We start from the raw sequence: 22895 nt of genomic DNA, 5'->3' as shown, positions 1-22895 counted from the left end.
CCACGTTGTCATAAGGAGATGCAAAAGGGGCATCATTGGAATGGATTGAGTCGCGCACGAAGCAGAATTCTATCAGTACGGCGCCCCAAAGATTGAAGATGACGATGACGATAAAACACCATACGCTCCAAAAAGAAGCGGGCCCACGCTACCTAAGAAATGTATTCCGTTCAGAAGAAGAAGTCATGATGTGGGGCTAAATTATTCAACATCAATGAAAATAGGCAAGAAGAAAAAGAGGATTGTCCAACAGTGAGAAACATGATGTGTGTGCATGTTTGATGAAACTATTATTATATGTATCATTTTTTTATAAGTAGGAACATCCTTATGGTGTATCTAATGATGTAATAATACATATTTGTACACATTATTTCCATCTCTTGTTTTTGACAATGTTGCCGTAGGGAAGCCCCTACGGTGTGAATTATTTCTATCTCTTTTGCCTATTTTCAAATAGAATGTTCAAAAAATTCAGATTTAACCTGGTCGGCACTCCCGGCGTCGAGCGTTCATGTCCAGGAACGGCCTGAATAAAGGTGGCGGTCCTAGGGTTTCTCTCGCATTAAGACAAAGATCTGCTTCATTGCATGTTCTTCTTGATCTGGCTGGAGTGTCAAGTTCCGAAAGGCTCCGCCGACGAGCTCAGTAGTGCACCTTATGCCTGGATATTGCTGGATCGGATGGGATTCGGCCATGCGCACCCATGTTTTTTCCGACCGTTTGGTTCAGGGGGAGCAGCGCAAGCTCTGCTATTTGTTGTCATCATGTGACATGTTTTGGTACATGGTGAAGTTTGAGGCAGAGAATGTCATGGAGGCCAGGTTTTGCGGACTAGTAATGGTGGTTCGAGTCTTCATGATGATGAGAAGTTTGTTTAGTGTTTCGGGCTTCGTAGCATGCAAGTGGGGGCGACAACATAGGCGAAGTTCAAAGTTTTAACTTTCAAGGTGAAAATCCAAGGTCTAGTTCTAATTGGTTGTGCTTGGCAATAACCTTGTCTTCAACATTACTTTGAGAGTGGAGACTATCTTCTGGGTGAAAACCTAAGATCTTCGATCGGGCAATAACGACGCTCGTGCACTGTTTCTTTCTTCGAAACATCGGTTTTGGAGAAATTGGGCTTCAGGTGTTATCTTGGTGGTGTTTGTGCTGCTATTGCTATGACTGAAACACTATAGTGAGATTTTTCCTTTTTAGCTTCTGCTTTTTTGGTTGTGTGCATCCGTACTACCTTTAGGGTATTGCGTCGTAGTTGTAATTGGTATTTTTTGCGATATTAATATATTCTTTTTCTTGAAAAAATTGTCTTGTCTAATAACTCCCTTGGTATGGCTGTGTAACTTATGAGGCAAATTTACAATCACTCACGTCCAAGCATATGTAAAATTCATATGTAAAAAATAGTTCAAAAAAGCATATGTAAAATAACATACTACTTTAGTTTCACCGTGTACCCTGTTTACGGTGAAGTGTTTGATTTCAAGGTTTGTACCCAAAAAAGTTTATAGCCGAACAAACCCCCTCCATTTCAGCGAGGAAAGCTGACTTCTTCTACCCAGCTTCGAAGCCAAATGTCGCGGGGTATGTTTTCTCTCAGCCTCCAACCGATGAGTAGTTGCTAATGTTCATTTTCTCGACCAATGAGCCATGGAGGTCTTCCATTCTAGAAGCTGACTTTCTATCCGTATATAGGTACTTATTTCTTTATAGGACCTGACACTTCAAGGTTTCCTTTCCATCTTAATTAAACCGTAACAACAGGCGGTTAAATAGATTGACATAAATATGTTATTGCATGTTGTACACGGAGATATTCTTTAGTTTATGCTCTTTTCTAATGATGGGGTGCTAGTGGTGGATAAAGCTATGGGTGACGTAAATAAGAAGCTAGAGCTATATATGGAGTCAGATTTTAGAATCAAAGGGGTTTTAAATTAGTAGGACCAAGACCGAATACTTATGATGCAACTTTAGTTGTGTTAGGCATAAAGACGGAGATATATCGGTTTAAAAAACAAAGTGTCTAAAAGGAACACATTCCGATACACTTGGAATCAATGTTGTAAAGCAATGTTGATATCGATGATGATATTTGTCACATAATTAAGGCAGGATGGATAAAGTCTCGACAAGCATCTGACATCCTATATGGACAAGAAGGCCCCACAAAACTAAAAGGTAATTCCATAGGACGATAATTTGATCGGCAAAGACAACAGATCCAACAAATGAGTGTTGTGGAGATGCGAATGCTACGATAAATATGCGGCCATACAAGAAATGATTTTTTTTATAAAGGGTGTTTTATTACTTAAAGTTTTAAGCATTACACCTTGCGTCGACATAGCTCAGATGCACACAGCCGAACCAATCCAAAAATTACAACTAGAAATAAAACGTAGCCTCTCAATAGATTACGCTGCCGTCCATGTTGGGAAAAAATATCTCTTGCCGTATCCTCCAACTATGTAGATACCTCCGTAAACAGATCACGATGCTCCCGGCACTATAGAGACGATCATGAACGGAGTGTAGTTGTGCACCGATAGATGACATGCATAAGACAATCATTTTCATCGTTAAAAACCCTATCATTTTGACATAGCCATAGCGACCAAATAACGGCAATTTCTCTCACCTAATAAGTAGTTTGAACCTAGGATCCACGTTGTTGAGCCAATTGAAGAATATATTCCCAACGCTCTGTGGTGGTATAAGGTAGAACATATTTGTATGGTTGACCATAATAATCTAGCAAATTTACACCGGAAGAATAAATGCTTTATAGTCTCGTCATGATGATACAAGACACATGTTTTACTTCCTGCTAATTGCATTTTGCAATTTTATCTTTAGTGAGAATTATCCCTCGAGAAATATATATACCACGCAAACACCTTCGTTTTTAAGTGGGCTTTTCATGCATCTTCCATTTTTTTCTTATTATTATCAAGTGATACATCGGGTTGGATTAAATATTTGTACATAGAACCCCCCGAGAACTTACCACTCTCATTGCGATTCCACAGAAATTCATCGAATCCCTGCATCAAATGGACAAAATCCAGACGTTGCAACAAAGCATTGCAAGATTCTTGTCTATGATCAATGAAATTTCTTCTAAATGGCACATTTGATGGGGAAGATTCCATCACCCTCTTCTAAAATGACAAAATCCAGACGTTTTCTTGTTGGAGGCTCCGATGTAGCAACCCTCACTTGCCTTTCCCGACATGCTCCAGGGAAACCCTAGATCTGGTCTTCGAGATCGGATGATAGCTACGCTATATGGTGTCACATTCCCTCTCGGGGGCATCATTTTGGAGATGGTTTCCGAACAGAGGGATCCATCATCGCGAGGGTGTGCGGTGTGTGGCTTGCCGTTGTTCGAGTTTTTGCTCGGTTTTTGTGAGACTCTGATCATGATAGTCTCGATCAATCATAGCAATTTGATACAATTATCCGCAGCGTCACGCTGGGAAGGGAATCAGCGACGGAGTCGCGAGGAGGAAGAAGAGAGAGATTCACCCAAAAGGGGAAACTAGTTCTGATTACAATATTTCTGCTTTCTCCTTGGATCGCACGACACTTAACTCGCTTGCCTGCTCCTCAGGCCGGGTTGCTTCCGTTGTCAGGCTTGGGCCTCAATATGGGCCTCACGCATGCGTTGGCGGTAGTCCGTCCTTCTCTTGATCCTCAGGGCCTCCGTCAGATAGTGTGTCGTGACACTACCCCCTCCTCGAGTACCAGCTTGCCCCCAAGCTGGTGCCTGCGGGAACTCGTTGACGATGGCGAAGACCGACTCCCAGGTCTGCGGTCTGCAACGACGGCGGCATGCCAGACCACTGGACCTTTACTTGTGGCACCTCTTTGCTCCCACGTTTGATCATGCGCTCATCGATGATTTGTTGAGGTTGTACTGCAAAGGAATCATTAGTGTAGTAACAGGGTAACTCTGTACTTACAGTGTCTTGCGGTCGTATGGCTTTTTTTCAGTTGAGAGACATGGATCACAAGATGAATGCGAGATGAGTCAGGTAGTTTCAGCTTGTAGGAGACATTGCCAACTCTGCTCAGTATCTGATATGGCCCAAAGAATTTGAATCCCAGTTTCTGTGTTGAGCGCCTTGCCACTGACACTTGGATATAGGGCTGCAGCTTCAAGTACACCCAGTCTCCCACCGCGAAGGATCTCTCCATCCTTTTCTTATCTGCATGTTGCTTCATGCGGCGCTGCGCTCGTTCTAAGTGCTGACGGTTAACTAGTAGCATCTCAGCCCGCTCGCGCAGCCATTCATCCAGCTCTGTATGCCCATTGGGTTCCGCTTGCTGGAATGCAAAGTGACGAGGTTTGTGTCCATACAGTACCTCAATGGAGATCTCCCCAGCGCAGAATGAAAGGATGTGTTATACCAGTAGGCAGCTAGGGAAAGCCATTTCGCCCATTGCTTCGGATTTGCATGTACGAGACATCTGAGATAGGTCTCCAAGCATTGATTTAACCGCTCAGTTTGTCCATCGGTTTGTGGGTGGTAAGATGAACTCATGTTCATAGTTGTGTCGGTCAGTCTGAACAGATTTTGCCAAAAGGTGCTGATGAAGACCTTGTCTCTGTCAGAGATGATTACCTTGGGCATGCTATGGAAGCAATAGACATTGTCGACGAATGCCTGAGCTACAGTTGCCGCAGTGAATGGGTGCTTCAGAGGTATAAATTGACCAAACTTTGTGAATTTGTCCACCACAACTAGAATCGTATCATACTTGCCAGAGATGGGTAATCCTTCAATAAAATCGAGGCCAACAGTATGCCAGGCTTCAGGAGGAATTGGCAACGGATGTAGTTTACCTGGTAGTTTAGTGTGTTCACTCTTAGCTTGCTGGCAGACAGTGCAATGTTGTACATACTTGGTGATGTCCTGCTTCATGTGTGGCCACGCGAACATTTGCTTCACTTTGTGGTATGTGACCAAGCCCCCTGAGTGGCCACCCAAACCACTATTGTGCAAGGCTGTAAGCACTGCCTGCTGAGCTTCTTTATGATTCCCTAGCCATATCTTACCCTGGTGTCTAATGACTCCATCCACCAGTGCAAAGCCCTGCGCGTTTGAGCCCTGGAGACATAATTCAGCGTATAGCTTCTTTGTTTGCTCACCTTTCTCGTATCCTTCTATCACAATTTCCATCCAGCGTGGCCTTGCTACTGAAATTGCACATACTGTATTTGGGCGCCTGGACAGAGCATCAGCTGCAATGTTGTGTTTCCCTTGTTTGTACACTACCTTGTACTGCAGCCCCAATAGCCTGAAAAAAGCTTTCTGTTGGATCTTTGTGTTGAATTTATGTTCCCCCAAATGAGCAAGGCTCCGTTGATCAGTATGAATCACGAAGGGCGCATGCTGCAAGTAATATTTCCACTTGTCAACCGCCAGCAGGATGGCAAGGCACTCCTTGTCGTAGATGGACAGAGCCTGGTTTTTTGGTCCGAGGGCTTTGCTCAGGAACGCCAGAGGGTGCCCACGCTGCATCAGCACCGCTCTGATGCCAGTTGCACATGCATCAGTCTCCAACACGAACTCGTGTTCAAAATTGGGCAGCGCAAGCAAGGGCGCTTGCACCAACGCTTGTTTCAGCGAGCGAAAAGCATCTTCAACTGGTGGTGACCACACGAAGGGTGTGTCCTTCTTTAGTAACGCTGTCAGCGGTCGACAGATAATTCCGAATTGGCGGATAAATTTACGGTAGTATCCCGCCAATCCTAGGAATCCGCGGAGCTGCTTCACATTGCGTGGTTGAGGCCAGTGGTGCACTGCTGATATTTTGGTGGGATCAGTCGCAACTCCTTCCGCGATGATTATATGCCCGAGGTACTCGAGGGATCGTTGCGCAAACGAGCATTTGCTCTTCTTCAAATACAACTTGTTCTGCTCAAGCAACTGGAATACCTCAGTTAGGTGCCCCTTATGGTCTTCCAATGTCTTGCTATAGATGAGCACATCGTCCACAAAGACCAATACGAAGCGCCTAATTGCGTGAGCAAAAATTGTGTTCATCGCCGCTTGAAATGTTGCCGGTGCGGATGTCAATCCGAAGGGCATGACGCGAAATTCATAATGTCCTTCATGTGTTTTGAATGCCGTTTTGTTTTCATCTTTTTCACGCATTCGTATCTGGTGGTATCCCGAGCGAAGGTCCAATTTGGTGAAGAACTGCGCTCCCGCCAGCTCGTCCAAGAGTTCATCCACGATCGGCATTGGAAATCTGTCTTTGACCGTCACAGCATTCAATTGGCGGTAGTCGACGCAAAAGCGCCATGACCCGTCCTTTTTCTTCACCAACAACACCGGAGAAGCAAATGGACTCTAGCTCGGCTTGATTATGCCTTGGTGTATCATCTCATTGATTTGTCGTTCGATCTCATCTTTTTGCTGAGGCGAGTATCGATATGGTTTGGCATTCACAGGTTGGACGCCGGGCATGAGCTCGATTCTGTGATCAAATGCTCTATGGGGAGGAAGACCTGTTGGGGTACCAAAGCATTGTTCGTGTTCAGATAGCAACTGCGCTATTTCATGAGGCAATGGCACCGCGTCATAGGAATCTCCAATGGAACACAAATGGATTACTTGCGCTACTGCATTTTGCTTAATCAGTTGTTGAATTTCTGCAGCCGAAATGGAACTGCATTCTTTCACTGTGTCTTTGATCCCTTTGAGTGTTACTCTTTTTCCTTGTACCTTGAAGCGAAGTGTTTTCTTTGGCCAATCTATCCACATCTTTCCACATTCATTTAACCAGTCCATCCCTAGAATGATGTCATAGCATGGAATGTTGAACACCCTGAAATTAGTGTTGAACTGGGCACCTCTGCATTCCCATGGTGTATCAGGCACTGCTGTGGAAATCTGTGTTTTGCGACTGTCAGCCACCTGCACTGTGACCGGTTCGACATCTATGGTTTTCAGCCCTAATTGTATCACTGTCTTGTCGTTGATGAAACTGCCACAACTTCCTGAATCAATCAGTATCAAGACCTGTTTTCCGTGCAGTGTTCCTTGCAACCGGATGCTCTTGCTGTGTGTGGTTCCTGCCAATGCACACTTTGAAATATACATAAAGGTTTCCTCTGAGCTGCTGCTAGAGCTTTTACTATCCTCACTATCGGAGCTGTTGATGTGTAGCAGCTCAATCAATTCTTCCACCATGTGAAGTGGCACAGACTTGCTACATTTGTGTCCAGGTTGATATTTATCTCCGCATCGGAAACATTCTCCACGTGCTCGTCTTTGCGACTTCAGAGACTGCAGTTTCTCATCCCAAGGTGGTTTCTGCACTTGCTTCTCTTCGATCTTCTTTTGTTCATCAGGTGTAGTACCCAGCATGCCCCTTCCAGGAAACCCTGTTTTGTTGTATGGTTTGTTCTCCCCTCTGTATCGATGAGAGTAGTGAGGTCTCATTTCTTCATTCAATTCTTCTTGTGTTTCGGCTAACTAAAGAGCAGCATCAACGTTCTTAGGATCATGCAGCTTGATTGCCCTCTGGATGTCCTTCCTCAATCCTTTCACAAATTTAGTGACAAAGAACGCCTCATCATAATGCTTGTTATGCACTAGGACCTTGTGCCTCAATTCCTCGAATTTCTTGTAATAGTTCTCAACAGTACCACTCTGTTTGTGTCTTTCCAGCTCAGCTAACTGTCTGTGGTGCTTGTCTTTACCAAACTTCATGTGAATAGCCACGCACAGCTCTTCCCATGTATCCACGTCGTGTTCTGCTTCGTAGGATTGTAACCACAATGCTGCATTGCCCACGAAGTGCATGGAAGCAAAGCTCGCCCATGTAGCATGATCAACTTCATATAGTGCAAAATATTTCTCACAAACAGTCTTCCACCACTTGGGGTTCTCACCATCGAACCGGGGAAAATTAGTTTTCGGCGGCCGGCTGTAGCTGTGATAGTTCGATGTGCGCCCAGTGTTGTATCCGCTCTCCTCAAGGTCAGCCGAGCGATCACCCAATTCGAAGTTCACTGGTGTGTGTGGAAAATCCTTCCTCATCTGTCCTCGAGCTGGCAATGCTACTTTCAGAGATGTTGCTAACGGAATGGCCTGTGAATCATGCACTATATCTTTGCCTGGTGTGCGAGCTCCTGCCCCCGAACCACGTTCTGCCTCAAGACTAGTCAAACGATTACCAACATTTTCCAGGGACTGGTGTATACCTTTGATGGATCCATCGACTGTTGGCACCCACATGCTGAGGTTACGCAGTGTGTCGTTGATGGACTTCAAGGTTGCAGTCGTGTCAGCACACAGTTTCTGAAGCTCGTCCCCTTGCCTCTTCAAGGCCGAGAGGTCAGCCTGGGCCTTCTCCATGACCACCAGATCCGCCTGCGTCCAGATCGCTGCTCCAGGTGCGATCGTCCACCGTCGCCTGGAAGATACGCCGCCGATGTCGCACGGATCCACCGTAGAGCCGGGCTTACCGCTACCAAGGAGTTTGGTAGCAACCGCTCCCCGCCGTGGTATCTGCGACCGAACTGTCTAATACCGCCACACGCCGCCGAGGTCGCCGCTGCCTCCTTTTTCTTTTGTGGAATTTTCTGGTGGAACCCGACCTCAGATCCTCAGGGCCTCCGTCAGATAGTGTGTCGTGACAGTTTTTCTCTTCACCGAACACTGCTGTGAATCATCCACAAGGACCAGGTTCATTCGGGCCGTGGTTTTCATGCAAACACGCATGGGCTTTAGTGGGCTGTTTGCATGAAAGCCCAAAGAGAGCTTAAACCCATCATCATCTCTAAACCCCCACCAGGTCGGCTCTTCGTCTCGATCCCCATTTCCCCCTTCCAGAACCTTCCAGGCCTCCCCGCTAGGGTTCCCATGGCCGCCGCCATGGCACGCAAGCTGCTCTCCCCTTCCTGCTCCTCTCCCGCCTGCTCCTCTCCTCCCCCGCTCCCTCCATCCTCCGCGGCGGCCGCCGCGCCCCGGCAGCGGCGATGGACCTGCTGTGCCCGGCGGCCGCCTCCTCCTCTTCCCTCCTTTTCCTCCGCCTCCGCCTCGGTGGCGCCAGGGGCATGGCGCGGCGGCCCGGCGGCGACGGCTACTCCCCCGCGCGCTCCGGCGGCGACCGGGCGCCCACGGAGATGGCGCCGCTCTTCCCCGGCTGCGACTACGAGCACTGGCTCATCGTCATGGACAAGCCCGGCGGGGAGGCCGCCTCCAAGCAGCAGATGATCGACTGCTACATCCACACCCTCGCCAAGGTCCTCGGAAGGTACCCGACGCTCACTCGACGAGCATGCATCGCTCTCCGCTTCCTAGTCGAAATCGTCAGAAGTAGTTGTAGCTTGAGCTTGGTGGAGTTAGTTCATTTCCTACTAGCCAATCGAGTCGGCTGGTTTATGCGCCAACCCTGCTTTGCACCCCTTAGATCAGAGTATCAGACCTTGTTTACTGCATCTTGGGCCATGCCTACCTGGTGGTTGATCTGATATTGTTCTGTCCTTGGATATGTCCCAGCGAGGAAGAGGCCAAGAAGAAGATCTACAACGTTTCGTGCGAGCGCTACTTCGGGTTTGGGTGCGAGATCGACGAGGAGACGTCCAACAAGCTGGAAGGTTTACAACTTTACATGCCACAAGGACTACGGAGGTAATTCTGGCTGTATTATATATTTAATAATCTGGAGTCACCTTCTGCTGCCTTTTGTGTTATGCTTCATCTTGCTTGTAGTTCCAGAACTCTGTATGGTTTCGCTGTTTTGCTAATGGAATCGGGGAGAGACTCCCTGTTAGTCTAAAAAAATATTTATAAGTTTCTTCAGCTGTTGACCTTTGTTCTCTAGTCAATCTAGCTGAATCAGTGAAGTCTAATGAGCGATTCTTGCATTGGTTGCTAATCGAATAATGGTTTTGGTAGCAAGAAGTTATCATGAAACATAATCCATCTTTAGTTATCATGAGTTATATTGTGCTCATAAACGTGGGTCTAAGAAATTATCACGAAACAGACTCCCTCTTTAATTACAACTCTTGGTGCTCTAATCTGTCTTGGTGACCCATGAAAGTGTTATTTACATGTGTATGACCACAAGTTACGACCGCTGGTGCTCTTTTCCATCTCTGGTGAGGAATGAAGCTTAACACACAGTATCAAGTGATATGAGTGTTGTGTATAATGCAGTAATGCACAATATAAAAAGTTGTTTGGGCATTGTTCACAATCCGATATTTGTAAGTATTGTCAACTGTTGGCATTTGTTCTGTAGTCAGTCTGGTTGAATCAATGAATTCTAATGAGCGGCTCTTGCTTTGGTTGCTAATGGTTTAGTAGCATGTCTTTATATATTTTCTACCAATGAAATGTCGTAAAACATTGTTCAAGATGATGAGAGTGATATCTCTAGTGTTACGTATTCTGTATGGTGCTTTTACCATATCAAATGGAAGTTGGCATTTAAGTCGTATATACACTATTTCTGTTTGAGCTAATAATGTAAAACATTAACTAGATTTTCTCGTCTACGGTGATTTTGTTCAAGGTGCATTTCTGTCCTTTGCACCACACCACTATCTTTGATAGGACAACACCATGCCCCACTATTTTTTGCCATGTAATTTGTGTTGTCCAACAGCCATCTGCTGAAGCTAGTGTTTTCACTCTGTCTTGGTTTGCATGCAACTGTACTGTTAATTAGTTCACATACCAGTCAGTTGTTCTAGACATTGTCATCGATGTAGCTCATGTATTGGCGTCCACCATGGTCAGCGACTCAAAAAGCATGCTGTCCACATAATGTTAACATGATACAGGTGCCTTGCTCTATGTGCTTGTGAATGTTTCAGACAAATGTTTGCCTGTAGTGATATACCCTTTCGAGTATTAATTGACGGAAGTGTTGGATCAGAGAAACTGACTCTATTCCCGATGTTTTTGTCATCATGCGCAGCCGAGCTGTTTGTGAACGGGGAGATTGTGCAGAGATCTCCGGAGAGGCAGAGGCGGGTGGAGCCCGTGCCGCAGAGGGCGTCGGACAGGCCGAGGTACAACGACAGGACCCGCTACGCGCGGCAGAGGGAGAACCAGCAGCGATGATGATGACTCGCTGCAACAATGAGGCTGGCCCGAGCTCCTACGCAGGCACCTGCTGGTCTATATCTCCTAATCCTGATGAAAATGTAGCCTGCGCTTGTACTGCTAGTCTGTTTCATAAACAGTGCTATGTGTGATCTGGACTGTCAGTTCGGTAGTTTTCCCCTCAGCTTATTATGGTTTGGATGGATGATTTTTAGCAAGATTTGTGATGTATAGTTACGGTTTGAACTCTGAAGCGCCAAACTGGCATGTAGTTCCTTCATTCCTGGTGTGATATGACACCTCCCAAGAAGCTGTCGGCTGTGCCCACTTTGGTTCCTGTGTCACGTAGTTCTTTTTTGCCACGCCATTTCCCTTTTCCGCGACTAAAGAGAGGATATGTGTGTTACAGATTAACAATGATGCTATATGTTTCGCTTTCAAAGAGCCCTGACTGGACTTACCTTCCTTTTCCCATATATCTAGGGGCTCTAGTGGAGATGCATGATCAAACAATATGATGCGGTAGACTATGTGGTTCATAAAACACCTCTGAATATTGAGCAAGGATATCCTCCATTGCTGGAGGTATTGCCTGAACTTTCATTGTGTGTTCAGCAATCTTCCCTGCAACTTGATCTGTTGTTGCTGACAGGTGAACTCAATCCAACCCCCACTTCTTCAGTCAGTTCATGCTCACCATGCTATCAGCGTCCCAACGGCAGAACTCTTATATCATGTGGGAAGGTGTGATCGTGAAGCCACAATGTCATATGACTGATCTTTCCTTCACATGTCATGGAATCTCCACTAGCTACCTTCACTTTCAAAGGAGAAATATAGGAGTTAGCTTGCAGTGTAACTTGTTCACCAAAGTCTGGTCCACAAAACTGTGGGAGCTGGCAGAGTCCAACATAAGTAGCATTACTTTGTCACCTACTAAAGGCCCTGGATTGTCTTAGGGTTGTGGATCATGACAATGCATTCAGTGATACATGACTGGCAGAAGATTCTTCACCTCCCTGAGCGACCAAAGTGTCCAGCACCTCATCAGATAAGATCCCAGTTGCCTCCATGGCTTTTACTTGAGCTGTCCAGCACCTCATCAGATAAGATCCCAGTTGCCTCCATGGCTTTTACTTGAGCTCCAGCTGGAATAAGGTGCAAACATCTGTCTACACTTACTCATTGTCTCTCCTTTGCCTTCCATAGTTCCCCCTTCTCAAACTTCTGCTGATAGGGTGGTCATCTAGAGCTCTCTTCTCTTGGAAAGCTTGACCTTGACTTACTTCCCATAAAGTTTAGAGTGCCATTGTTTACCTGCTTCTCTAGCACAAGTGTTGCTCTACGCAGCACCGATACGGATACGGAAATACGACATTTTGAAAAAGTGCGGACACGAGAGGATATGTTTTACTAGCTTTCTAAATTAGAAATAAATTTACACCAATACATTGATACAACGGCATTTGGTATTGCCCCACAGCCCCTGATTTCTCTAAAATAGTAACATGACTACACAGTAGAACCTTAGGATTTGTAGCTTGCTGTTGGGGGGATGGCCCCCGGTATGCCAAAGGCATGCCAAACCGGATGGTTTGAGCCATCAAGATACCGGTTTAAAGGTTGCTCCGGCTAACAAGAGGTGGCTCTGTGCAAAGTAAATCGTGCCGGTATCCCAGGAGGGTTATGCCGGCACCGGCTAAGAAGACACCGGGCTACCGGTAAGAAGAGCATGTCGGCAAGGCTGGTCAAAGATTCTCTCCAGAGCTAGAGGACAAGGATGAGCTAAGCAAAGCAACTTTAAACGAAGCCCTGGCGCCAAAGAGGAGGGTGACGCCAAAAGCAGCCGCAGGACGTCAGCCTCCCTGATTAAAGATACCGGCGCCGCCATTTATGATTAAAGTTACTTTGTAAAAGTAGTTTGTCTGTTCAAAGATGCCATTAGGGTTTCCTAGGGTTTCTTCCCCTGTAAGCCACCCTCTCCCCTATATAAGGAGAGGGGGCACACCCTTGCACGGGTGAACATCTAGGCCCTAGGAGATTGCGTGTAACCAGAAACTTGTAACCACTTGTGATCAAGGAATAGAAAGATATGAGGGAGAAGTAGTTTGAGTGTTCTTCTTCTTCTACCTCTGGCCAAGGCCAAGTTCTTCATAGGAAAGCAACCGGCTACCCTTCCGGAAACCCTCCCCCGAATCCTCTAGCGCACATTCGGCCCCAACCTTAGCCATCCTATGGCATCTGTCTGTTCACCACGACGACAGTTGGCGCCCACCGTGGGGCCAGCAGCGGCGCTTGCTGGAGTTCACATTCGGGCGGGCCTCCTCACCATCTCCGGCGAGCGTGTGGTGTCTGGACTCGTCCATCGCCTCGGCTCGTTGGACTTCGTCAACGACAACGCGGGCTGCTTCGCCAACGGAGGTAAGTTCCCCAAGAACGGCAGCATCATCGAGTTCGGCAGCCTCCGCGTCTACTACGGCACCGTCCCTGAGCGCCAGTGCCTCTCGCCGGTGCTGGTGGCTCCGGACCCGCCAAGATCTGCGCTTCGCAGCGGCCACGCCGCCGGCAGCGTGGAGGTGCTGGTGGTAAGTACGGCTGGAGCCGGCAAGGAAGCGGCGGCGGAAGGCGCGGGACAGGCAAGATCCACGCGCACGGCCAAGCCACCAACCGAGCGTGACCAGGAGGTTGCGGGTACATCTACAGCGCCACCGGAGACTCCTCTCCAAGTGGCCATGAACGTGCTGGCCACGCCCATGGCGCAGAACATCGACCCGGCAGCGGCTCAGGCGGAGCTGGAGGCGCAACGCCAGAAGCTTCTTTCCGGCGGCGCGGACATCATCCGGGCGCAGCGCGAGCTGAACCTAACCCTACGTGAGTATAACGCTGCTCATGGCTTTGCTTCTGTTAGCGCTCAACCTGCTAGGATACCGGAAAACCGGCTTAAGGCTCGCAATCTAGACCAGGATCTGCGTAAGGAGATTCTTACCGGTAAAAGTGCCTCTGCATCTTTGAGCATTGTAGAGAAACCTAAGTACAGTAGCCCGGAAAAAACTATAAAAGCTGCTAGGGCTGCTGTAGAGATGTGTGATTGCCTTACCGGAGATGCTCTTGCAAAACAACAAGATCGCGTCCGGGAGTTGCTTGACATAATACAAGAGCAACATGCTGAGCAGCTTGCCAAAATGAACAAAGCTGCGGCATCGAAATCGGTGTGTTCGGCAAAGAATGCCGGAAGCAAGTCCCATGGGCAGGCATCGTCCCCCCATCCGGATAGAAGAAGAGAAAAAGAGGTGAATGCACAGCAAATGACTGTGTATGATCCGGTACTTGCCGGAAAACAACAAGCCGGGCAACATGAGGCCGGAAGAAAAAGCCAAGGGGCAGCACGTGGCTATGCCGGAAATGGCTATGCCGGAAACAATTATGCCGGTAAAGGTGAAGCCGGGCAAAATTATCGCGCGGCAAGAGCAGCGTATGAAGAGGAGGAAATGCCTCCGCCAAGGTACCGGCAGGCAAGAGCCGCGGTACCAGAACATTACGATGAAGCAGATTCCGGAACAGAAAGAGCCGGAGCCTACCGGAACCCTTTAGGGATACGGCTGGGAGAAAAATGCCTGCCAGACCAGGATGCGAGGCACAGGCTGGACAGGGTGTACTTATCCGAGATGATCGAGGCAGAGGGTCCTCCGGGTCCGAAATGTTTTGGCCCACGGATCATGAAAGAGGAACCACCGGTTCGCAACTTCCAGTTGCCCCGCGATACAAAAACATACGATGGCACCACTAAGCCGGAAGATTGGCTTGCGGATTATGTTACCGCAGTGTACGTCGCTGGTGGCGGAGGAACCGTCCCAGGTGGAGGAAACCGGCGTTGGGCCGTAAGAATCGTACCATCCTTCTTGGTGGGACCGGCACGCATTTGGCTTAACAACCTGCCGGCAGGAAGCATAAATGGCTGGATAGACTTTGAGGAAGCTTTCGTGAGCAACTTCAGCAGTACCTACTGGAGGCCAAACAGGCCGCAGCAGCTCGCCCTGTGCGTGCAGCGCTCGAATGAAACAGACCGGGATTACCTGACCCGGTGGAACTCCACAACAAACTCCTGTGAGGGGGTAATCGAGGCACAGGCCATTGCTTGGTTTTGCAATGGGTGCAGAAGAGGTTCCCCACTGTGGCAAAAGCTACAGAGGAACATGCCGGTAACTTTGGCAGAAATGATACGTGTGGCAGATAGCTACGCATTGGGAGACCCAATGCAACCGGCGGTTCAAGCTGAACCGGCGCAAGCAAGCCAACCGCGCCATGATCCATACCGGGACAACCAGCATAACAAAAGAAGGGAAGATTTCCCAGATCGGAGGTATGGGCCGCAGCAAGTTGCCGCGGTGCAGGATAATTCTGGTGCCGGCAGAAGCCAGAGACAAAAAACCGGATCGCAGCCGTGGGCGGGTCCTAAAAAACAATGGGTTGAGAAGAAGCCGTGGCAAAACGATGAAAAGTACACCATGGAATCCGCAATGGATCAGCCATGCCGGTGGCACACACCGAACCCGGCAAGACCCGCGAACCACTTGACAAAAGATTGCACCTGGACAAAGAGATTGATGGAAAGAGGCATGATGAAAGATGCCCGGGATCATGGTGCCGGAAGACTTCCACCACCACCCCCGCTTACCGGAGCAAATGCTTTACCGGTACACCCTCAGCCTAACCGGCAACAACAACAAGTTCATCAGGTGGCACAAGGTGTTAACCAAGCCCCACCACCGGCACCTTTAGGCCGAAATGTTTATCAGGATCCGGACATGTGCTGTGTTGTGTTCGTAACTGAACCAACCGACAAGCAGAGCATGCGTCGCCGTTCCATGGAAGTAAACGCAGTGATGCCGGCAGTGCCAAAGTACATGCTGTGGTCAGATCAGGAAATTACCTGGTCGATCAAAGATCACCCCAGGATCATGCCGAATCCGGGTGGTTACGCTCTCGTTGTGGACCCAATCATGCATGGGCCAATGGCTCGTGTCAAATTCAGCAAGGTGCTGATAGACAATGGGAGCAGCATAAACATTATGTACCGGCATACCATGCTCACGCTTGGCATAACAGAAAACATGCTTCAGCCCACTCACACAACATTACATGGAATCGTTCCGGGGTTGTCCTGTTCGCCCATGGGAAAAGTCCGGGTGGATGTGTCGTTTGGGGACGCGATAACTGCCGGGTGGAAAATCTCTTGTTTGAGGTGGTGGACCTGGACAGCCCATACCACGCACTGCTGGGGAGACCGGCGTTGGCTGCGTTCATGGCCTCAACCCATACGGCCTATCTTAAGATGAAGATGACGGCACCCAACGGACCCTTAACCGTGGTGGGAAGTTACAAGGTGTCGCTGGAAACTGCTTCTGCCGGATCAAATCTGGCCGAATCGCTGGTGATAGCGGAAGAAAAAAGGAGAATGCAAACTGCGGTTGCGCTGGCTCAATCCTCCCAGCTGAACTTAGCGGCAATGAGCGGCCAGCTTGGCTCGCCGGCTTTCAAGCCGACAAAAGAAACGAAGGACATTGTGCTGGATCCGGCTTACCCAGAGCGTACCGTTCGTATCGGTGCCGGCCTGAATGAGGCACGTCAACTTCCTCCGTGAGAATCGGAACATCTTTGCCTGGTCTACTGATGACTTGGTGGGTGTGCCGAGGGAGTTGGCTGAGCACTCTCTGAATGTCCGGAAGGACGCGAAGCCGGTGCGGCAACCTTTACGCCGGTTTGCTGAGGATAGGAGGAAGATCATTGGAGAGGAAGTAACAAAGTTACTGGTTTCCGGCTTCATCGTGGAAGTACTGCACACTGAGTGGCTGGCCAATCCGGTGCTGGTCGAAAAGAAAAAGGAAGAAGACCCCAAGGCTCCAAAGGTGTGGCGCATGTGCATCGACTACACCAACCTGAACAAGGCTTGCCCAAAAGATCCTTTCCCTTTACCCCGGATTGATCAAGTGATTGATTCCACTACTGGTTGTGAACTGTTGTCTTTCCTGGATGCTTATTCCGGTTTCCACCAAATTCCCTTGAAAAAGGAAGATCAAATAAAGACTGCGTTTATTACCCCGCACGGGGCTTATTGCTATGTCACTATGCCATTCGGTTTGCGCAACGCTGGTGCAACGTACCAGCGCTGTATGCAAAAGTGTTTGTTTGATCAAATTGGAAAAAATGTGCAAGTCTATGTGGACGATGTTGTCATAAAAACTAAAGTAAAAGAAACCTTGATCAGCGATCTAAGGCAAACATTTGACAACTTGAGAAGGTTCCGGATGAAACTCAATCCGGCAAAATGCACTTTCGGTGTTCCTGCCGGCAAACTGCTTGGTTTTCTCGTGTCAAGCCGCGGGATAGAGGTTAATCCGGTAAAAATCCGGGCCATCGAAAGAATGACCATACCGCGAGATCTCAAAGATGTACAAAAGTTTACCGGAAGCTTAGCATCGCTAAGCCGGTTTATAAGCCGGTTGGGCGAAAAGGCTTTGCCGCTGTATGCTTTAATGAAAAAATCCGATACCTTTGTCTGGACCCCGCAGGCAGACGCAGCGTTTAAAGAGCTAAAGAAAATGCTAGCAACCGCACCGGTATTGGCTTCACCTTTGGAAAGGGAACCCATGTTGTTGTACATAGCAGCAACAAACCGGGTCGTAAGTGTTGTGGTTGTGGTAGAAAGAGAGGAGGAAGGAAAAACCGCGCAAAGGCCGGTATACTACCTGAGCGAGGTGCTCTCCCTCTCAAAACAAAACTACCCTCACTTCCAGAAAATGGCTTACGGCGTGTACATGGCTGCCACAAAGCTCAAGCACTACTTTGAGGAACATCCCATGACGGTGGTGAGCGAGGCACCCATTTCCGATATCATGTGCAACAAAGATGCTAGCGGCAGGATTGCCAAATGGGCAATTCAGCTATCGCCATATGTACCGGTATATGAAAGAAGAGAAGCCATAAAATCACAAGCCTTGGCTGATTTCCTGGGCGATTGGGCGGAAACGCAATACAAACCGCCGGAACAAAAAGTGGAGTACTGGAAGATGCACTTTGACGGATCCAAGCTCAAAGAGGGTCTGGGTGCCGGTGTGGTTCTTACTTCACCAAAAGGAGACCATCTCCGGTATGTTTTACAGGTGCATTTCAGGGCATCAAACAATGTCGCTGAGTATGAGGCTCTAATTCACGGGCTCAAGGTCGCAAAGGAAATCGGTGCCCACCGGATCATTTGCTACGGTGATTCAGATCTTGTGGTGCAACAATGTTCCGGAGATTGGGACGCAAAAGATGCCAACATGGCCTCATACCGGTTTCATGTGCAAAAGATTGCCGGATTCTTCGAGGGGTGCGAATTCCACCACGTGCCGCGGGCAGAAAATGAAGCCGCGGATACACTCTCTAAGTTGGGATCCTCCCGGCAAGAAATTCCTCCCGGAATAGCATTGGCTCACCTAAGGGTGCCATCCATCAAACCGAGTCCGGAATCTGAATCAATTTTTGTACCGGAGTCACACGTTGTGCCAATGGACATTGACGAGGGAAACCCGGGGACTATACCGGTAAACTCGGGGACTGCCGGATCCATACCGGAAGAAGCTATGCTGGTAGACAATATGGAGGTGGATGTACCGGTATTTCTGGTTCGGGAAGCACCAACTTGGGTTGAACCTATTAAGGAATTCCTGATCAACGGCACCCTGCCGGTTGACGAAAATGAATCGAGAAGGATCCAGAGGAGATCCAAGGCTTATACCATCATCAACGGAGAGGTATACAAAAGAAGTGTTACCGGTGTCCTTCAAAGATGTGTGGAACCGGAAGAAGGAAAAGAAATGCTGGTGGAAATTCACCAAGGAGAATGTGGGCATCATGCCTCATCAAGGGCGCTGGTCGCAAAAGTGTTCCGGCATGGGTTCTACTGGCCCACTGCGCTGGAAAATGCTGAGGATTTGGTACGAAAATGCAACGGGTGCCAGAGGTACGCCAAGCAAAACCATACCCCAGCATCTGGCTTAAAAACTATACCGTTAACTTGGCCGTTTGCTGTTTGGTGCCTTGACATGGTTGGCCCATTCAAAACTGCTAGGAGCAGCTTTACCCACATCCTAGTGATGGTGGATAAGTTCACCAAATGGCTTGAGGTCAAGCCTATCGCAAAATGTGATGGGCACACAGCCGTGAAATTCTTGAAAGATGTTATCTTGCGGTATGGATACCCGCATAGCATTATCACTGACAATGGCACAAACTTTGCTCAAGGTGAGTTCAAAAGATTTTGTGAGGATAACAATATCCGGCTGGATTTGTGCTCGGTTGCACACCCCCAAGGCAATGGCCAAGTGGAAAGAACCAATGCTTTGGTGCTTTCCGGTATCAAACCAAGGTTAATTGAACCGCTTGAAAAGACACCGGGATGCTGGCTTGATGAGTTACCATCAGTGCTGTGGAGCATAAGAACAACACCAAACCGGTCAACCGGATACACTCCATTCTTTATGGTCTATGGGGCTGAAGCGGTGATACCAACCGATATCATCCATGATTCACCAAGGGTTCAACTCTATACCGAAGAAGAGGTAAAAGAGGCCCGAGAAAATGATGTGGACTTGCTAGAGGAAGCAAGAGAGTTGGCTTTGGCAAGAACAGCTATATACCAACAGAACCTCAGACGCTATCATAGCCGAAAGGTTAATCCGAGGGTGTTCCGGGAAGGTGACCTGGTGCTACGCCTAGTGCAGCGCACTGAGGGGCGCCACAAACTCTCACCTCCCTGGGAAGGACCTTTCATTGTGAGCAAGGCTCTACACAATGATGCATATTACTTGATCGATGCACAGGAATCGAAGAAGGGAAAGGCGGACAGGTCCGGAGATGAAACCAAGCGCCCATGGAACATAGCTTTGCTACGTCCTTTCTATTCCTGAAGATGTGCTGTAAGAAGTTCTTTTTTGTACCTTATTTGCTATGAATAAAAGATGCCGGAACCTCGAATAAATCTCGGGGACTATCTCTACCGGAATTGCATGTAACATGTTTATTTTTTCAGTTACCGGTTGCTTAGTGAACATTTTTTCTTTCCGGTTTAGTAGCGTGCTAAACCTACCGGAGTCTTCGACTCTGCTGCTGTCCGAAACCCGGCTTCATGGCAAGCAAGATAAACCGGTAGGAACTAAGCACGTGAACGACGAAGAGAGGAGATGGGAACAAACAATCCGGAAAGTTTAACTAACCCCGGTTATACCGGTTTTTTGTGAAAAGTTTCGGGTTATTTCTAAGTTCAAGAAAGTGCTTGCTTGGCAAAAGAACTTTGGAACTCATACGCCAAAAAACCCAGAGGGTAGGCAGAGCCAAGGCAAAAGAACCAAGTGTGCATCGGATTGAATGCCGAAACAATTTCGGAATCTTCACAGTGCAAGATAAAAAAGACAAACCATGAGCAAAGTGCTAAGTCGATAAGACAAACATAACTTAATAACATACCGGTATAACATACCGGCAGAAATTGTTGTACCACAACCAAAAGAAAGGCTAAGTTTTATGTTACATCATAAGACCCCGGCATACCGGGGTAGAATTTGATGAGCATTGTTTTGAGTTAACCAGGACAGGCAAACATATAGCAAGAAGCACTTAAGCAGAAGGAGCCTCGGGAGGAACAGCACCGGCTTCTGGAGCTTCCGGAGGCGCGTCGCCGGCTTCGGCATATTCACCTTCTTCGTCCTCTTCTTCCTCGTCGCTGAGATAGTCCTTGACGTTGGGAGGAGGGGGGATGAAGGTGCGGACCTCGGCGTACTCTGCAATCCGGTAGGCCCGATCTTGCCGCTTCGCGGTGAGGACCGGATCCGAGTCGGTTGGAGCGTTCTCGCGCACGCCAAGAAGGGCATCCAGATCCAAGTCCGGGTACCAGGAGCAGGCGACGCGCAGCGCCGAATCCGCTCCGGCACGAGCCGCAGAGCACTTCCACTCCCGGATCCTCCGACCGGCACCTTTCAGGCGATCGTTGGTAAGGGACAAGTTGTCCGACACCTCCTCCTCAGGCCAGAGCACCTTGAAAAGCTGGATGGCCACCTCAGGGATGTCGGCGAGGTTCCGGTCCGCCGCACGCATGTGGGAGACGCGGGCTGACAGTGCAACCAGATGATCGTATGGGTCCCAGGGCGCATCCAGGTTCTTGTATGCTTGTGCCATCCGGCGCTCCGCCACCTTCTTCAGGGCAAATGCCTGAGAATCCGGGAAGAGCCCTACCAAACAAAGGAAAAAGATAAGTACACGCTACCGGAAGAGATAAGCTTATAAGCAAAACCGGAAAAGAAAGAAGACACTTACTGAGGGCAAGCGCGTCGGTTTGCATGACCAAAAGGTCATACTCCTGCTGCTCTGCTTTCAAGCGCGCGGTCTCATCCTCGGCCGCTTGCCGCGTGATACGTCTCCAACGTATCGATAATTTCTTATGTTCCATGCCACATTATTGATGTTATCTACATGTTTTATGCACACTTTATGTCATATTCGTGCATTTTCTGGAACTAACCTATTAACAAGATGCCGAAGTGCCAGTTGCTGTTTTCTGCTGTTTTTGGTTTCAGAAATCCTAGTAAGGAAATATTCTCGGAATTGGACGAAATCAACGCCCAGTGGCCTATTTTTCCACGAAGCTTCCAGAAGTCCGAAGACGAAACGAAGTGGGGCCACAGGGAGCCCAAACCCTAGGGCGGCGTGGCCCCCCCCTTGGCCGCGCCGCCCTGTCATCTGGGGCCCCTGTGCCCCCTCCTGACTTGCCCTTCCGCCTACTTAAAGCCTCCGTGACGAAACCCCCAGTACCGAGAGCCACGATACGGAAAACCTTCCAGAGACGCCGCCAACGCCGATCCCATCTCGGGGGATCCAGGAGATCGCCTCTGGCACCCTGCCGGAGAGGGGAATCATCTCCCGGAGGACTCTACGCCGCCATGGTCGCCTCCGGTGTGATGTGTGAGTAGTCTACCCCTGGACTATGGGTCCATAGCAGTAGCTAGATGGTTGTCTTCTCCCCATTGTGCTATCATTGTCGGATCTTGTGAGCTGCCTAACATGATCAAGATCATCTATCTGTAATTCTATATGTTGCGTTTGTTGGGATCCGATGAATAGAGAATACTTGTTATGTTGATTATCAAAGTTATATCTATGTGTTGTTTATGATCTTGCATGCTCTCCGTTATTAGTAGATGCTCTGGCCAAGTTGATGCTAGTAACTCCAAGAGGGAGTATTTATGCTCGATAGTGGGTTCATGCCTCCGTGAATCTGGAGGGGTGACAAGAACCTCTAAGGTTATGGATGTGCTGTTGCCACTAGGGATAAAACATTAGTGCTATGTTCAAGGATGTAGTCACTAGTTACATTACGCGCAATACTTAATGCAATTGTCTGTTGTTAGCAACTTAATACTGGAGGGGGTTCGGATGATAACCTGAAGGTGGACTTTTTAGGCATAGATGCAGTTGGATGGCGGTCTATGTACTTTGTCGTAATGCCCAATTAAATCTCACTATACTCATCATGATATGTATGTGCATGGTCATGCTCTCTTTATTTGTCAATTGCCCAACTGTAATTTGTTCACCCAACATGCTGTTCGTCTTATGGGAGAGACACCTCTAGTGAACTGTGGACCCCGGTCCAATTCTCTTTACTGAAATACAATCTACTGCAATACTTGTTCTACTGTTTTCTGTAAACAATCATCTTCCACACAATACGGTTAATCCTTTGTTACAGCAAGCCGGTGAGATTGACAACCTCACTGTTTC

General features: G+C 48.4%; 1 pseudogene; it reads left to right on the top strand.

Moving 5' to 3' along the window:
* Positions 1-8819: 8819 nt before the first annotated feature.
* On the top strand, positions 8820-11408 carry LOC127309043 (multiple organellar RNA editing factor 2, chloroplastic-like; annotated as a pseudogene).
* Positions 11409-22895: the final 11487 nt, after the last annotated feature.

This window comes from Lolium perenne, chromosome 6 (genome assembly GCF_019359855.2).
Source record: "Lolium perenne isolate Kyuss_39 chromosome 6, Kyuss_2.0, whole genome shotgun sequence".
NCBI classification, from domain to species: Eukaryota; Viridiplantae; Streptophyta; class Magnoliopsida; order Poales; family Poaceae; genus Lolium; species Lolium perenne.
The sequence above is the reverse complement of the archived record's forward strand: the minus strand, read 5'-3'. Positions and strand labels throughout refer to the sequence as shown.